Here is a 19,315-nt window from a genome sequence, read left to right as displayed (position 1 = left end):
CTATTTGAAGGGAAATCAGTTGAGTTGAACCCATCTGGGGTTCCGATGAGATACCATATGGAGGACATGATTCCCATGGCTTAGCTGATACTCATGTTGGTTCTCACAAATATAAAACCCAAGTCTCACACCTCTACCGTGTCGATCCCAGTGGCACATCTGGTTCACTGCATCTTCACGAATATTCAAATTGATGTGGCGAGGGTAATTGCTTTAGAGATGAAGTCCGTGGTCGAGAGAGGGCTAAAGTCGGGGGCACGAGTTAACTGCCCCCTTGCTTTCCCGTGTCTAATAATGGCTTTGTGCCAACATGCGAAGTTGAAGCTACCCTCCTGGAGTCAAGTAAGGATCCCGCCGGCCATCAATGATAGATATGTGGCCAAGTTTTGCAAGCCTAAGAACTTAAGAAGTGGTGCAGCTGCTGGTAATACTGGGACTTCTGATGGTCCTGGTACTTTTGCTCATGGATCCGATCCTTTCTAGCAGGCTGTCTGCAACTACAATTGGGATTGGATGGCGGCAACTCAGTGCACCATGGTTGACATGCACGATTCTATGCAGCTGTTGCAGTTGCAGGCACGTGACCCCTCCGGTGATCACTCGATGATAACGCGTGAGCAGTTTCTGCAGAACGCTAGCTGGCCTATGGACAGGCCTATGTTTGGAGAGGGGGCGGGTGCCGGTGCATCTGGTACTGGTGTTTCAGGTGGTGCTGAGGATGATGGTGATGATGACGATGATGATGATGATGATGATGCTACCGGTTCTGAAGCCGGTAGTGATGAGGGTTTTGAGTCCTTTGAGGGCTAAGTTTGTTTTATTTTATTGTATTTTTCAGATTTGTTATATTTTGATTTTGGTTATGTACTTTTGGGGTGTTTTGTCCCCCATGCACATTTTAAAATTTTTAAGTAATAGTTATTGTTTATGTTTTTAATTTGTGTGTTTGGTTCAAATTTCTTTTGTTTAATAAAATTTTGGTTGTGAGTGTCAAACCTTCTAGATTGGTTGCTCCTCAAAGAAATATCCAATGAAGGTGCATCCGAACTTGGATGGCAATGATAAAAATAACAGGCGAATAACGCTAAGGTACATGGTTACCTTCGGTTAGAATTTTAGAATGCATTAAGAACTTTACTCTTTTTTGTAATTGAATATTATTCTTTTTGCAACATAATTGAAAGAATGATTCACTTAGGACTTAGAACCACAAATTGTGAGGAAACCTCCATTGTACACTTAAATGTTGGATTCTAATAAACTTTATTGATTCATTTAATTCATGCTTGGCCTTTTATTATTGTGAATATGTGGAAGCAATTAGAAATGATCAAGGCGCTTGTTTTCTATCGAGCACAACCAGTTCCAAATACAACTTACCCGTGAGCAGAGAGAGTATTCATTAACCCCTTCGAGCTTAAACAGTTGAATCTCGGCTTGAAATAAAGCGAGATGTCAAAAATCTTTTTTCTTGAAACCCAGAAAATTTTGATAATTGTTCTTTTGCCGTAAAAGTCAAGAGCATTCACTTAGGGTGAGTAAAAGAAATAAGTTGGGGAGAACGAAAATGAGAATCGGTAAGTGCCACAACTCTTGAAAAAACCGAGCAAGCATTGAAAAAAAATATATATAAAATATAGAAAAGAGAAACATCTGTTTTGTAAATATGATGTGAAAGAAAAGAAAAAATAGAGAAAATGAAAATGAATGCTTGCTTGGAAGAAAAATAGTGAAAAACAAAAATTGAGTTGTGAAATAAGAGTTGTGAAGGTTTCAAATGAGAAACAAATGGAACGAAGTTGAGATGTGTGAATAATGTACAGTGAATGTCTCTTTTGCATCGGCAATTTCGTTTTCAATGGCCTTAGAAATGACCCTTGTTTGTTAACCTAACCAAGCTACAACCGAAAAGTCCTTAGTGATCTTCGTGCTTCCACATTACCATTTATAATTGTTAGACATTGTATGAATTGAATTGATTTCTTCATTGTTTGTTGGAGAGTGAGATTATTCCCGCGGTTGCAAACGCGTAATTTCTTCAATCCTTATTCGAAGAGGAGAGATAGGGTGATTCATTCAAGATAATATTGTTGTGGATAGATACATATTTCGCATTGCTATTAAGTTTTAGTTCTTGTGCATTATGTTATTCTAACCATTGGGAACTTATGCCTGGTTGATTTTCTTGTGTTTGAGCCGTTTTATCCGACTTCGGAGAAACCTTTTTCTTAAAGCAAATCCTCTTGTCCTTCAAGAGGCATACTTTGCTTGAGGACAAGCAAGAATCTAGTTGGGGAGAGTTGTTAGATGCCCAAAAGTGCTTATTTGAGCTATCAAATGTGGGCATTTTTCACTCCTTTTTGTTGCTAAAGCGTTTGAAACCGCCTTTGTTTTAGATGAATCGCAATACAATGTTAAACGATCATGGTACCTTTGATTTGTGCGTTATTGTGCAGGAATTAGGCATGAAATAATAGAAAATAAAGGCACAAGAAAATGGCAAGGGACCAAGAAAAAGAATGCATTCATCAGCTTGCTCGCTAAGCGAGTGCTGTGGCGAAGTGCTCGCAAGGCGAGCACCCAGCGAGATTCCAGCGAACATCTCCAGTATTTTACAATAGCAAACATCAACAAACTCGCTAGGCGAGCATCCAGCGAAGGTGGTAGCGAACACGTCCAGACTTTGTCAAAAGAACAGCCAGCACTCACTCGCTAGGCGAGCCATTAGCGAGCTCCCAGCGAGCAATTCCAGTAGCAAAACCTCCTAAGCTCGCAGGAGCGAAGGTTGAAGCGTGGGCTTCGCCTAGCGAAGGTTTTGTTCGCCTAACGAACATGCAAATCTGGCAAAGGATATTTCTCTGGGCGCAGGTGCCTCTGGTGCCTATTTTAGGGGCTCGCTAGGCGAGCCATTCTGCTCGCCTAGCGAGCATGACAGCTCAGACCATAGTACTATAAGTAGCAAGGGCTACTTTTTGGACAACAACTTAGATTTTCTTAGATATTTTCCTGCATTGCTTTTTGGATCATTTTGTGACCTAGAAACCCATTTTATCATTTCTCTTCATCTCTTAACAATCTTTCACAAAAAGAAGGTGGATTCCCATCCAATCTCGATTATCCGACTCGGATGTTAATCAACCTTCTTCCGAAACTTGTTGACCAAGCTACCATGAAAATGAGTAGCTAAGTTCTTCATTTTGTCAAGGTTAGATGTAGATAATCATTACCTTTGTATGTAAATGGGATGATCTTCATTTGTAAACTCTTTAATGATGAATATATGGTGAAAACTTTGTTTTATCGATAACTCTTTGTGTTGGTTTATGATCGAGAGATGTTTACCAACTCTTTACCTAGGTTTTCATCCAATCTTGTTTGTTAGCTAGAGATAGTAATGAATGATTTTGTTCACCATAAAGTTGAACCAAAAAGTTGTCATTTTGATAGATTGTGTTAGAGATAAACAATCGATCAAAATGGGAAAACCCACAATGTGTGTTAGAGATAAACACATTGGGGGGACTTTGTGAAATAGTTTATCATCTAAAGGAGTTTATAAGTCTTGTTGATCGAACATATGCATGCAAAGTGATTGTCGAACCCTAACTTTGGCAATATTTCTCAAATATTAAAACCAAATCTTTTACCGCATTTTCTTACACTTTTATGCAAGATACCGTGACTAAAACCAAAAACCATTGTTACCTTAAGCTAAGAATTAAAACAACTGTCGAAAGGCGGTGATTTCTCACAATCCCTGTGGAGACGATAACAAAAACCCGACACTTAAAATTACAATCAACAACAGCAGTAAGATCCTCACAGGATATAATTCACTCAACTCTTAAGTGTTTAGATTAACTGTTTACACTCAAAGCACAACATGAAATATAGTACTACCATAAGCTTGAAAAGACTTTAACATCCACAATTGAAATACATGCACACAAAGATCAAAAGGACTTTTATTTGGTTGTAACGTGACCAAGGTAAGGGTGAGATAAATCCTAAGGGGTACTAGGCTAATATTCAAAGAGATAAAAAAAGACTTGAAAGAAACTACGGGAGTTGAATTTATAAAATATTTCATTCACTTGAACAACTTTATAGCAATTATTTTCTCTTCTCCTTCCTCTTTTTATTCATTTTTCCCGAAGGAGTGTGTATTGACATGTATTGAAATATTACAAACATAATTCCTTTTTTTTCTTCCTCTTATTCTTCTATTTTTTCATTCCTTTTTTTCTTTTCTATTTTTTTTCTTTTTCTGCATCTTCTGAAATATTACAAACATAATTATTCAACCCCACACAACTCCAAACAAGACTCTTTCAACCCTTTGAATAGGGTGATAATATTGTTTTTCACTTCTCGGCTTGTAATGAGTTTTAAACAAAAAAGGGAGAATGGGCTCAAGGGGGTTTCAAACAAGGGATGAAATTATTTCAGGGTTGGCTTTTTGGCTAACTAGATAAAAAAACAAAAAAAACAAAAACAAAATTGCATTTATCATATCAGTGTGCGCAAGTAAACAACAACATCAATAAGAGTCAATTCAAGTTCTAGAGCCTAACAGACATGAGTGAATCACACAAGAAAGAAAGAGATGGATTTTTGTATGTTATCCATATAAGGCTCAAAGCTCACCAGGGTTAATGATCTACTGCTAAAGATATACAATTTAGAGTCTAGTCCTACCTATCATACTAAAAATGCACAACAAATTTTTCACATCACACCACAAGACTTTAGTCAAGAGAACTAAGAAAAATACTCATAATTGTAACTCAAAAACCAAAGGAAACAACATGCAATTTTTTATTTTAAAGAAAGCAAACAAAAACCAAAACAGAGAAAAACTGGAAAAAAAAAACAAATAAATGGTTCCCTCCCCCACACTTAAAACATACATTATCCTCAATAAAAGAGCATAAATATAAAATAAGAGTGAGAGAAAGGAAAGAGCACACCCGAGGAGTCAAGGCGGATAAGTGATTGCATAAGCAGCCTTTTCCAAAGAGAGCTCTTCTACAATCTCTTCTTCCAAAGTCGGGTTCTCATGGAGTAGCTTTGGATAATGTCCATTAACCTTGAAATTTTGATTAGTGCATTTGCCTTGTATTCTAGGATCAAAAAAGTATCTTCGATAAGTAAAAGTGTTGAATGGGCATGCGAAAGTAATCTCCTTTTTCACAACATCAAGAATTAAAGGATTACGGGGCTGCTTCACTACTTTTGTTTCATCTTTAAGTGAGATCCTATGCATACATATGGATGAGCTAATATCACGAGTGTCACCCAAGGTCCATCCAATTCCCTTCTTATATTTCTGATTAAGTTGAAGCTTTGATGAATAATATGAATCCTCGGGAAGTGGTTTAGGCTCTAAAGAATGTGGTTGTTCAATGCATGGTATGTTTGGGGCAGCCGGAATGTCAAGAGGTTCAGCTACATAAACAACTTCATTTATAATATCACCCTGCAAGGCAACATCAATCTCAGCACAAACAACACAAAGGTTAGTGTTAGTACAATCATCACATGAGCAAATATCATCAAAACTAGGTAAATTTGGAAAATCAGCTGAAAACAAATCAGAATAAGCTTCATCAACAACTTCAGAAAGCATCTCTATTTGAAAAACAGACTGCTCTTCCCCGTCAATCTTCTTATTTTCCAGTACTCTCTGTGGGAAAGGGATTGATGATACATACTTTTTTCCAACCTCAACAATAATAGGATGTTCTGGTTCTGTAACTTTTTTGGATCTCAAGGAAATTGCACTCACATTATAGCCTTTTGGATTAACTATTGTTTGGGCATGTAGTTGGTTTGATCCTTGAGCTTTTGCATGACATTCATTGAAGTGGCAAGTTGTCCAATTTGTGTTTGAAAAGTCTGAATACTAGAATCTGTCCGTTGTTGAAATTGGAGACTGTTTACAACCATTTGCTTGACAAGTTCCTCTAGTGAAGGTTTAGAAGGTGAAGAGGTGGTTACTTGTGGAGGGTTATATGGTGGTGGTGGTCGAATGGGCAGCATCAATTGTTTCACTAAAGAGGTAAGTTCATCAATTCTGGTTTCTAGAGCCTTGTTGGAAGAAGAAACCTGAATCTCATTCACACCCTTTGCTTGGACCACAAAATTATCCCTTGTTATGAACTGTTGGGAGTTAAGTGACATATTCTCAATCAAGGATTTGGCAGCAATAGGATATTCAATACACAAAGCATTATAATCAACATCAGGGACAACAAGTTCTCTCAGAGTTCTTTGGTCAGTCATGTTAAACTTAATAGAAAAGAAAAAAAATCAACAAATAATGAGAAAACACAACTAACTCAGCAATGTAGCAACAAATAGGAAAATACCGACAATGTCCCTATTAAGTAAAAACAATTGAAATACGAAAAAAACGATTAAAATAAAATAAAAAAAAATACAAAAACACAAATTAATCTAAGAACGTCAATTAAGAATTTTGAGAATTTTTGCGGAATTTTCTGAAACTACCAAAACAGAAAATAAATCATAAAAAATAGAAAAATAAGGAACTTCGATTTTTTAGGGCGGCTTCCAATATTTAGTTTCTAAATAGAGGCTTTCATTCCTTAATTTTTTCCTAATGAATCGACAAAGAATCAGAATAATCTGAGGCAATTTGTTTAAAAACAATTTTTTTATCCTAAACCGCAAAAAGACCAATACGCGAGAAAGTTAGGGCAAAAAAATGCTAAAAAAAACAATACGACTATAATAATGGTTAAAATCTACAAGAATCCCCGACAACGGCAAAAATTTGATCCGCTGTCGCACACGGGTCAAAAACGAGTAATAAAATATAGTAAACGGGAAGCGACACCTCGAGTATCGTATCGCAAGGATTCTTGTATTATTCATAACCTAATGAAATCGATTTAAGGGGGGGTTATGTTTTAGTGGTCGATTTAGAAAACAAAGCAAAAAAGGTGATTAAAATAAGCGATTATAAAATAAGTCAATCTACTATTTTCGGTTTCCGGCTAATCACTGGTTTTTACCTACCAATTCCCTAAGCGGTTTTGATCTCTATTCGATTCAAATTTGATTGACAAGCGCAATAGATATATGACAGATTTATATTCCTATATTCCGAATTAAGCAAACGGATAAATACAATCGTGAATTAAGCAAACACGATTTACAAACGCAATTTAACAACAAAGCGACGAAAACGACGATTAATAGTTAGGAATGCAATCATACGAATTTAATCAAAACCATTCCATAAAATACAGATTAAGCAAATGAAATTTCATAGAATAGAATTGAAAGAGAACGAAATTAAATTGATAGAATAAAAACCTCAAAGCCTTGGAAATTCGAATACAGCAGATTAACTCTAGAAGATTAGTTCCTCTTCATGATCGCACAAAAGCAAAAAGTTATGGTGAATAATGTGTTCTTGCGAAAGTATCGCGACTGCCCTTTTAAACAGAATAAGGGTTTCACTAATAATTTGAATTGGGCCAGAAAACCTAAATTCGGCCAAACAAATGGCCCAAAGGAAAATATTTCCTAAAGTACGAAACTTCAACGAATTATTTGAGATGTCTGCACTCTGAATCAGCTTTTGTCTTCAACATAAAACTTGTAGCTCTTTCTCTTAGCTTTCCAACGTATGTCAGAACTTGTAAAACGACATCACGTAGCTTAAGTTATGATCCGAACAGTGGACAAGTATCAAATAACCGCTAAAACTGAAAATAGCAAACGAAAATAGATTAAAGGCAACCACGAACTTAAATCTAAAAACATAATAAAATAGTAAAATAAGAAAAATAAACTAGATAAATGCCCAAGTACAATTATAGAAGAATGTGCATCAAAATGCACTGATCACGAGCGCCACCTTTTTAGGATCAGGCGCCACCTCTTAAGGCTTGGTGGTGGGCGCCACCTCCTCCTTGGGTCAATGTGGCGGGCGCCACACATCCTAGATAATGGATGCCACAAGCGCATTTGCTTTGGTGGCCCATTATCTCTTATAAAACTCCATTTTCTTCTCTTTTTCTTTCCTTTTTTCTATTTTCCATTTTGCTTCTTGTAAACCTTTTAATCGATAAATAGCTAAAATAAACATAAAATATTGCATAATAATAAGTGTTAATCAAGTAAAAAGCAATGCATATGGAGCCGAAAATACGATACGTTTTTGCGTTATCAAACTCCCTCATACTTAAACCTTTGCTTGTCCTCAAGCAAATTTCTTGTACATGAATAAAAAGTTTTGTAAAATATTTGCAGCATACATTATCAAGACTCGTAGAAGACACAATTGCACTCAGATACTCATTCTAGTCTATAAACTTTTACTTTGGTTCAAAATTGTATTAGCAGGTACTCACTTCCACACTAAGGGTATCTTGGAACACATAGTCGCAATGTTGCAACCATAAGTCTCCCTCCTATACATACCAAACTGAATCATGTTGTCATGCCTAAGCCTACCTTACTAAACCTTCTTTTTATCCTTTTTCATTCTGGCGCAATCATATTAAGCCCGTTATCCTTTCACATTCATAGCAAGATAGTCTGTTAGTGACTATGATCTCATTATTATTTCTTTCTTTCTTTTTCACACTTTGGCTCAAATAACAGTTGAAGATGGTTATACCGTTGGGCTAAATGACCGGGTGAGGATCACCTAACTTAGAGGGAACAACATTTTTCATACATTTCGTAATCTTTTTTTCTTTTAAGCCTGAGATCATACACTTATTTGCATCGACTTCTTGCGTAGTGTATGCTTAGGATGGTGCTGACTGCAAGATAAACTACTTAAGGAAATATTAAAGGATAGAATTTAAGGCTATAGCATGACAAGTACTCAAATCGATCTTATATTTGGGAGATTTAAGGTGTTAAAATGATACCGATCTTATAAAGTTTTTCCAAATCTCTACAATTTAACCTCAGTTTTATTTATAGTTAAGAAATTTCAAAAGATGTACTGTATCTCTAAGTCTAGATTTTTGCGAAAAATTTTGTATGGCTTGAGCAAATAGGAGAATTAGTAAATAACGGAAACCATGCATAAAGACTCGACAGCACATTGATATTTAACTCGACTGACACTTTAACAAAAAATAAAAAAAGGAAATAAGAATAACAATAACTTAAATCTACCTAGAAAGCGATAAATAAAAGCGGTAAAGCTTTCTCCCCCATACTTAAACCTTGCATTGTCCCTAATGCAACGACATAAGTTAGGAAATAAAGGTAGAACCTGGGTATCCTGCTACTAGTGCCTTCGGCCACATGTACGTGCACGTCCACCGTTTCCTGGCTGGTGAGGTGGCGTGTAGTTCTGGAGATCTTCCACACACATTGTCAATGTTGCCATTTCATCGATCAAGCCATACATGTTATGTTCGGTTCTAAAAGCGTAGTCGTGTTGATCATGCTACATTTGGCGAAGCATTTGCATCATTTCAGTTTGCTGAGCTTCCATGTTTTGGATTTGCAGGGTGCGCTGAGGGTCTAATTCGCTATGCCGCAGCAGTTCAGCATAGATCTCATCAAGAGTGGTTGGTGCCACATTTCTTCTTCTGGGTCTTTGACTGGAAGATGTACCTGTAACATTTTCAAAGGAAATATGTGTGGTGTGTGGGTCAGCAGAGGGAGCCATTTACTCCGGAATGTGATCCTCATCGATGTCCCCGCGAGCAGCGACATTCTCAAGAATGTGCGCGGGGACTTGGTTAGGCACCGGATCATTAGTATAACAATAATTATCCGGGATACGCACATCTGTGCGATTTGGATTTGGGAGGATAAAATCTTGTAACACATTATTTGCAATTATTAAATTAAATTTATCGTCACTCATTCGTTTTACTAGTTTCATGCTCATTGCCATGTCAATGTCAATGGCATGATGCGGGAGCGGGGTTAGCCTGAGGAATTTTTCTTCGAGTCTTAGGACTCTGGCTATGGAGGTTATTAAACCTCCAAAAATAGTCGACCTTCGCTTTGCATTGACAATGGCCTGCATGTGTGCTAGCATAAAAGGGATGGTATTCACCTTTTGTGGCAAAAATGTGGCGAACAAATAAAAGAGTTCTTTTACGTTCACTTTGTTAGAATTTGCTCGACCAAAAACGGTGGATGCCAATATTTGGCGGAAATATCGAATAGTCGGGTTGTGAATTAAAGTGGCTTTGTTTCCCTCAAAAATATGGGTTACTGTACCAGTTATTGCCCTCCAAAATGGTTGGAAGGCACGTTGCCAACCCTCAGTATCTAGGACCTCACTTACTACGTCATCCCCACGGGGGAAATGTAGCAGGTCCGTTAGTTGAGAAAATGTAAGGGCACATTCGACGTTAAATAAACAAAATTGGACAGTCCCACTATAGCAGTTTGTGTTGGGTGTGGGACTAAAAATTAATGAGCTTAGCAATTCTCGTGTTAATTAAGCATAGACAGGGTCCTTGAGAGATAGAAAATAATTTATATTTAAAGTGTCTAGCATATAATTAACACTAACTAGAATTCCTAACGCAAATAAACAGGGTTCATCGGCGCACCTTGTTGATTCAATCTTTCTTGCGCTGAGAGACGTGTACGTCTCCTCTGGTAATTCACTTGGCTCACCGTTTCTGAACACTATTTCTTATTCCCTCATTTGTGCCATAATGAATTTCACACTCTTTGTGTAATGTAGTGAGAATAGAGCAAGAGAGGAGAGAAATATGTAAATGAGAGGTGTGGTTTGTTGAGGTTATGTTGGTGGTTTATGTAGAGGTGATGATGGTTGGAAAATTGATTGGTAAATAAATTGCATTTAAGGTTTTTAATGTCTTAGTCAAAGAGTTTTTGAATGTGGTAGAATGGCATTAAGGCATTGTCTTGCATGCAAGGGACAACACCATAAAGTGATTTGAATGGTCAAAATACACAGCATGCGCGTGCAGGCTTGTGTAGTGGCTTGCGCCACTTTTGGTGTTGGTGGCGGGCGCCACTATGGGCTATGTGGCGGGCGCCAAAACCTTCACATGGGCGCCACATCTGTGTGTGGCAGGCGCCACATGCAGTGTGGTCTTCCCCATGTGTGTGCCTTTATATGCTTTGACCATATAATTTCAATGAAATTTAGTTTACCAATAATATATAGTGTATAGGAATAATAAACATGATATAGTGAAATGGAATTTAATCGCAAAATTGACGAATAAAAGAATGGAGTAGACGGGAAAATATGACATAATTTTTCTACTTGAATAAAAAGAAATGAAGTAATTAAATAAATCCGAATGCGTAAAAGAAAATAAAAATAAAATTCCAAACAAGAAAATAAAAAGTCAGTAAATCGGTAATTCAAATAAATTAGCCATTACGGCGACTGCTGGTAAGAGGAGCGAACGAGTAGAAGTGTTGTTAAATATGATCTAGGTTCTTTGTCATTATATCCATAAAGCCGTGGAATTCCACACACAGGGTGCTCAGCTCGCCTCTCAGATTGGCGACATCTGTCTGAACAGCTTCGATGGCGGCATCATGATCGATGAGAGGTGCAGCAGGTATAACTGGGGCATGTGATTCAGCATCAGAGAAGTAATTGTCATAGTGATCATAGATTTGGGGTGTCTCTAGAGGAGAGGGTGGTGCATCTGGTGGTCCATCCAAATCATAGAGCCAGTTGTTCCTATCATGTACACTCGTCCTAGGGGCCGGCAGGGTAAACAAGTGTACTACTTGGCAGTTAATTAGGAATTCAAACACATTTGGGCCTAGGTTCCTAATGATACCGGTGTTGGCACAAAATCGGATGTTCATAGGTCGTATAACCCTGATGGGTGGGTAGTGCAGTCCCATGGCATTTGCTATCATGGTCACTAAGCCTCCCACTGAGATTGGTCCATGGTCTTCCTGTGTTATGCGGTGCAAATTAGCTATCATGAATGTAGCAGCGTTAATAGGTCGGGCCTGTAATGCAAAGTACATTATGAAGAGTTCGTCTTTAGACACAAAGGTTCTATTCCATTCCTTTCCAAATAAGGTGTGAGCTAGGATCTTATGAAAGTAACGAATCACAGGGTTATGGATGTTCTCTGAATGCATGAGGTCTGGCTCGGGATGGTCGTTTCCTGTGATGTTACCCCAAAAGAGGTCTAATTGATGGTCTACTAGCCTGTCTTCCTAGGTAATGGTAAAGGTATCAGGGCCATTAGGGCATCCTAGGAGTTCAGTCATTTCTCTGTGGGTGTAGCGGTAATCATTACCAAACAACCTAAAGGTGATTAGGCCTTTGTTAAGTCCAATACCATGGTTTGGCACGTACACTAGGGAGCTTAGAAATTCTAAAGTCAACCTACTGTAGGAACTAAATTTTATTTTGATAGCAAAGGTGTCCCAGCCTAGTTGGTTAATTAGGAACGTAACATTGTCTCTTATACCTAATTTGGTCATGGTGCATCCATTTGGGTACAAGGTTACTGTCATTTCTCTCTGAGCTAGAGCCTCAAAACGTCTCCTTTGAGTTCTGCCTCTGAAGACTATATCCATGCAATCTACTTGTTGCATTGTGGTAGTTGGTAGCTAGATAAAATCAAGTAGATAATAGCATTAAGTTAGTAATGGTCAATAATACAGAAAGGTACCGATTAACTTTATGAGAAATAAGAAAGAAAAGAAAAAATGAAAATTAAGCAGTAGTAATAATTATAAATTTGGGTAATAAAATTAAATAGTTAAAGACAGAGTGTGGGTTGTCTCCCACCAAGCGCTTTGTTTATTGTCGTAAGCTCGACAGAAATGGGATAGGCACTATTCTTTTGAATGAACGCGAAGCTCTGCAAGCTTTAGATTTGCAATGAAATCATTGTTATCAATGTTGTGGTAATGTTTCAAATATTGGTTGTTTACTATGAATGGTTCACTCGCTTTTCCTTTTATCTCTATTGTTCCATTTGGAAAGATATTGGTAATTTCGAAGGGACCGAACCATCTAGAACGAAGTTTTCCGGGAAAGAGTCTGAGGCGGGAGTTAAATAGGATTACTTTGTCGCCTTCCTTAAACTCTTTCCTTAATATGCGATTGTCGTGCCATTTTTTTGTTCTTTCTTTATAGATTTGGGAATTCTCATACGCATCTAGTCTAAGTTCCTCTAGTTCGTGGATATCTAATATTCTTTTTTCGCCTGCGGCAGTATAATTAAGATTAAGGGTCTTAATGGCCCAATATGCTTTATGTTCTAATTCTACCGACAGATGACATGATTTTCCATAAACTAGATTGAAAGGTGTGGTTCCTATTGGGGTCTGCTGTCCTATATGTCCATAGGGCTTCTGGTAATTTTGAGGACCAATCTTTCCTATAGGTGGCAACTGTCTTTTCTAAGATTTATTTAATTTCTAGGTTTGAGACTTCTACTTGCCCACTCGTCTGTGGGTGATAGGGTGTTGCTACGCGGTGCCGGACTCCATATTTCAGTAATAGCTTTTTAAAAATCCTTAAAATAAAATAAGAGCCACCATCACTGATGACTAGTCTCGGCACTCCGAATCTAGGGAAGATTATTCGCTTAAAGAGTCTAATTACCACTCATGTGTCATTCGTTGGAGAGGCTATGGCCTCAATCCATTTTGATACGTAATCGTCCGCAACAAGGATATACTTGTTACTAAAAGAGGATGGGAAAGGTCTCATAAAATCGATTCCCCAAACATCGGAGACTTCTACTTCCAAAATGCCTTTAAGCGGCATTTTATCGCGTCTAGATATGTTGCTAGTGCATTGACACCGGTCGCAATTTGTGATCGCGATGTGGACATCTTTCCACAGAGTGGGCCAAAAGAGGCCGGCTTGCAAGATCTTATCGCAAGTCTTCGAGGTGCTTGCATGTCCTCCATAGGGAGCAGAATGACAGTGGGAAATTACGTTTTCTACCTCATCCTCGGGGACACATCGACGGAAAATGCCGTCGGCGCCTCTCTTGAAAAGTAGAGGCTCATCCCAATAGTAGTGTTTAAGATCGTGGAAGAATTTTTTTCTTTTTTTGGTAGGCCAGGTCTGGCGGAAGCACCCTAGCTGCTAAGTAGTTGACGAAGTCAACGTACCATGATAGTGTGGTTGAGGTGTGAATTTCTTCCACTGCCTCATTTGTTTTGGTATCCTTATGGGTTAACGCGTCTTTAGCTGTATTGCTTTCCAGTTGGGTTATGAGTCATTCGTACGTAAAATCATCGTTTATAGGCACTCGTTCAGGTTCAATACCTTCCATTGTTAACAAGTGATCAGCCACGACGTTTTCAGTGCCCCTTTTATCTTTGATTTCTAGGTCAAACTCTTGTAATAGTAAGATCCACCTTAGGAGTCTTGGTTTGGCGTCTTTTTTGTTTAACAGGTACCTAATTGCAGCATGATCGGTATAGATAATTATCTTTGCTCCTACTAGGTAGGAACAGAATTTGTCCAGAGCAAACACTACGGCTAAAAGTTCTTTTTCTATGGTGGCATAGTTCATTTGTTCAGGGTCTAGGGTTCTACTTGCATTGTATATTGCATGAAGTTTCTTATCCATTCTTTTTCCTAAGACTGCGCCTACAACATAGTCACTAGCGTCACACATGATTTCAAAGGGTAATCTCCAATCGGGCGGTTGCATGATAGGTGCGGTAACAAGAGATGTTTTCACTTGTTCAAACGCCGCTAGGCATTTGTCGTCAAAGATAAATTCGGCGTCTTTCATCAATAAGCCAGTCAGTGGCTTGGTGATTTTTGAGAAATATTTAATGAATCGCCGGTAGAAACCGGCGTGTCCTAAGAAGCTTTGTATTTCTCTTACGGTTTTCGGAGGCTGGATGTATTCTATAACTTCTATTTTGGCTTTGTCGACTTCAATCCCCTTGTCATATACTATGTGTCCGAGCACGACTCCTTGTCGGACCATGAAATGGCATTTTTCCCAGTTTAGCACGAGGTTCACTTTTACGCATCTTTTTAGTACCATTTCAAGATTCGATAAGCATCCTTCAAAACTCTGTCCACATACAAAGAAATCGTCCATGAAGACTTCCATGATGTCATCTATGAAATCAGCGAAAATTGACATCATGCATCTTTGGAATGTTGCGGGAGCGTTACACAGTCTGAATGGTATTCGTCGGTAGGCGAATGTACCATTGGGGCATGTGAATGTCGTTTTCTCTTGGTCGTCGGGATGAATAGGAATTTAGAAAAATCTCGAATAACCGTCTAGGTAGCAAAAGTGAGAATGCTTAACAAATCTTTCAAGCATTTGAACGATAAACGGTAAAGGAAAATGATCCTTCTGAGTGGCTTTGTTTAATTTTCTATAATCAATACACATTCTACTTCCAGTAACCATTCTCTGTGCTATAGATTCTCCTTTTTCATTATTCACAATTGTGACGCCTCCCTTCTTTGGTACGACATGCACTGGGCTGACCCATTGACTATCAGATATGGGGTAGATAATACTTGCTTCTAACAGCTTTTGCACTTCTTTCTTTACTATATCACTCAGAATGGGATTTATCCTTCTTTGATGTTCTCTAGAGGTCTTACTGTCTTCCTCTAGCATTATGCGATACATGCATATGGAAGGGCTTATTTCTTTTAGATCTGAGATATTATAGCCTAAAGCAGTTGGGTATTTTCTCAAAACGTGTAGAAGCTTTTCGGTCTCTATCTTCCCTAAGTATGCCTTTATTATTACAAGTCGCTCGAGTTCAGTGTCTAGGAATTCGTACCTTAGATTTTTGGCTAACGTCTTAAGTTCTAGGGCTGGTTTCTTTGGGCAAGGCATATGATCGGGCGTTAGTGCTAGGCATTTGCTTAGGCTGTCATCTTGGTATTCCTTACTTAAATTTTTATCTTCAAAAGTAGGAGGCCTTGGAATTTTCAGTATTTCGGAGTATGATGTTTGTTCATTCTCCATCTCTCTTATGTATTCGTCGATGACATCTAGTAGACAACAGGTATCGTCTATAGCTGGTGCCTTTAGGAATTGCATCAAAATGAATTTGACTTTTGCCTCACCAACTTCGAAGGTTAGCTTGCCCTTATTAACATCTATAATAGCTCCAGCTATAGCTAGGAATGGTCTTCCTAATATGATAGAGATGTTGGAATCCTCTTTTATATCCATGATTATAAAATCAGTAGGGATATAGAATTGTCCTATGCGTACCAGAATGTTTTCTAGCATACCCCCGGGGAATTTAATAGAATAATCTGCAAGTTGTACGGACATTCTCGTAGGTCTTAGTTCTCCCATTTTTAGCCTTTCGCATATGGATAAGGACATTAAACTAATATTGGCTCCTAAGTCGCATAGTGCTTTGTCGATGACAAACTTTCCGATTACACAGGGTATGGAGAAACTACCTGGGTCTTTCAGCTTAGGAGGCATATTGTTTTGTATTATGGCGTTACACTCAGCAGTAAGTGTAACAGTTTTGTTATCCTCTATCTTCTTCTTGTTAGATAAGATTTCTTTGAGAAACTTAGCAAATGAGGGCGTTTGAGTTATGGCTTCTGTAAAGGGTATTGTAATATTCAATTGTTTTAGAAGCTCTACGATTTTTTTAAATTGTCCTACACTTTTAGATTTAACAAGTCTACGTGGATAAGGGATAGGGGGTTTATATGGTAGTGGAGGCACATAAGGTTCTTCTTTCTCTACGGCCTCTTCGTTTTTATCTTCCTCTTGTTCGTCTTCCTTCTTAGTTACCTTACATGGGTCTTGATGCATGGATGGGTTTTAAGTTCTAGGGTCGGTCAATCCGTCTAGTTCTGTCCCACTTCGTAGTATAATAACATTTGCATGACCTTTCGAGTTTGGTTGCGGCTGTCCAGGAAATGTGCCTGCAGGAGCAGCAGTAGGTGCTTGTTGTTGAGCCACTTGCGAGATTTGTGTTCCCAACATTTTGTTATGGATGGCTAATGCGTCTACCTTGTTTGCTAACTGCTTGATTTGCTCACTAGTGTGTATGTTCTGATTTAGGAAATCCTTATTTGTTTGGGCTTGGGTAGCTATAAAGTTTTCCACCATTATTTCTAAGTTTGATTTCCTAGGAGCATTGAGTATTTGAGGCAGCTTTGTGATATCCTGGTGATACAGTTGGTGCTTGGTTAGGTGCATACAATGCATTATTGTTTTTGTACAAAAAGTTAGGATGGTTCTTCCAACCTGGGTTATAGGTGTTTGAGTAAGGGTTTCCTTGAGCATAGTTCACCTGGTCTGTGGAGGTTTCTGTCAAGAGTTGACATTCCGGGGTAGTATGCCCTTGAACTCCGTATATCTTTCAGTTTGGTGCTATGGAAGCCACGGTGGTTGTTGGTGTTATGGTCAAGCTGTCTATCTTCTGAGTCAGAGCATCTACCTTGGCGTTGACATGGTCAAGACTGCTTAATTCGTACATGCCGCCCTTCGGTTGAGGTTTCTCTATAGAGGTTCTTTCACTTCCCCATTGGTAATGATTCTGGGCCATACTTTCGATGAGTTGATAGGCCTCATTGTATGGTTTATCCATCAGTGCGCCACCTGCGGCGACGTCTATTGTCAATCTTGTATTGTACAAGAGATCGTTATAAAAGGTGTGAATGATCAGCCATTCTTCTAGACCGTGATGTGGACAAAGCCTCATCATGTCTTTGTATCTCTCCCAATCTTCAAAAAGTGATTCATTATCCTTTTGTTTAAACCCGTTTATTTGGGCTCTTAGCATAGCCGTCTTACTAGGTGGGAAATATCGGGCTAAGAAGACTTTCTTCAACTTCTTCCACGTAGTGACAGAGTTGGATGGTAGAGACTGAAGCCAAGCTCTAGCTCTATCTCTTAATGAAAATGGGAAAATATGGAGTCTTATAGCTTCTAGGCTGACACCATTCGCTTTCATTGTGTCTGCGTATTGCAAAAATACTGACAAGTGTAGGTTCGGGTCCTCCGTGGGACTACCTGAAAACTGGTTTCGCTGTACGAATGACAACAACGAGGATTTTAGCTCAAAATTATTGGCCTCGATGGCAGGGGCAGTAATGTTGTTATGTGGTTCATCCTGCGAAGGGATTGCATAGTACTTAAGAGGACGGTTTTTCACTCCTTCGGCCATCTCTGGTTGGATAACTGATTGAGAAATAGGGATATTAAGGTCAGGAAGATTTAGCTTGATACGATGTTCTCGTATCAAGTCTCATATCTGGCGTTCTAATCTAAGATAACGCTCGGGTTCGTCGAATTGTAGCTTTAATTTCTCGCTGTGAGAGTGAGTACTTGGCATACACTCGACAAATGTAGAAAGGGAAAAAGAATTGTTTGCCTTAGTCTATACTGGGCAATATTGGAGTTACGATATCGACTAAATTAGTCCCCAAAAACGACGCCAAAAACTTGATCGCGACTTAGTAAGTCTATGTGAATCGTGACTGCAAGTGCACATTCCTATCATGTAGTTTTAAATATTGTCGAACCCACAAGGACTAATAATCGAACGCATCGTGGTCTAATGTTGCTATGTAAATCTAAGGCTGATGATCGTTCTAAGATTGGAGGGATGAAGAGAAATAACTATAACGTAAATAGAATATTAATAAAGATATGAGATATAGGGGATATCGGTATGTAACACATCAAAATTCGGAGATTCGATAGATAGTTGACATAATCTTATTTGTCAAAATATTTTCAGTAGAAATTATTTATAGAAAGGACCTAGTCTCACACTCTCGTTTTTATTGACTCTGACCATACTCCTAAACCAGAATGCTTGGCTCTCGCGGTCTCATTTTGAATTTAAAAGTAATTTTTGAATATAAATAAAGTCTAATTAATCCTAAAGCGCTCTCGCTGTGTTTAGGATTAATGCCTAGTTTAAGCTATCTAGTTAAAATCTCAAACTCTCGTTCTTGTTGACCGTAACCTTAGTTTGTTTTGTACTCTCGTACGAAAAACAGTTTGATTAAAATAAGAAACTAAAACCGGAAAAACAAGTTTTATAAAAACTAACACCAATTATTTATGAATCCCGTCGTTTCGACGGTCTTTACATACCGATACCTAAGGGTTTATCCAGACATGAATCTGGTAACAAACATGGTAATTGGGGAATCAAACATGTGATAAGACATAAATAAATAAAACAGTAATCAAAATAAAACCTGGATTGTGAATTAAGAACTGGAACTGAATCTTGATTCTTCGATTAAAATAATGTCGACAGGCTTTGGCAATAAATAACCGTTACAATTGAATCCCAAAAGCGTAAATAATAAAGCGCAATAGTCCATGATGTGGAGAAACTATCA

General features: G+C 38.3%; 1 non-coding gene across 1 annotated transcript; it reads left to right on the top strand.

Annotated features, from left to right (window-relative positions):
* Positions 1 to 17,632: 17,632 nt before the first annotated feature.
* LOC127077054 (small nucleolar RNA R71) lies at positions 17,633 to 17,739 on the top strand. The gene has a single exon (XR_007787041.1). It is a non-coding gene; the product is annotated as a small nucleolar RNA R71 (small nucleolar RNA).
* The last annotated feature ends 1,576 nt before the right edge of the window (positions 17,740 to 19,315 follow it).

The sequence above is a fragment of the Lathyrus oleraceus genome, chromosome 4, assembly GCF_024323335.1.
Source record: "Lathyrus oleraceus cultivar Zhongwan6 chromosome 4, CAAS_Psat_ZW6_1.0, whole genome shotgun sequence".
Taxonomy (NCBI): Eukaryota; Viridiplantae; Streptophyta; class Magnoliopsida; order Fabales; family Fabaceae; genus Lathyrus; species Lathyrus oleraceus.
Note: the sequence above shows the minus strand (reverse complement) of the source record. Positions and strands in the feature narration are given on the sequence as shown.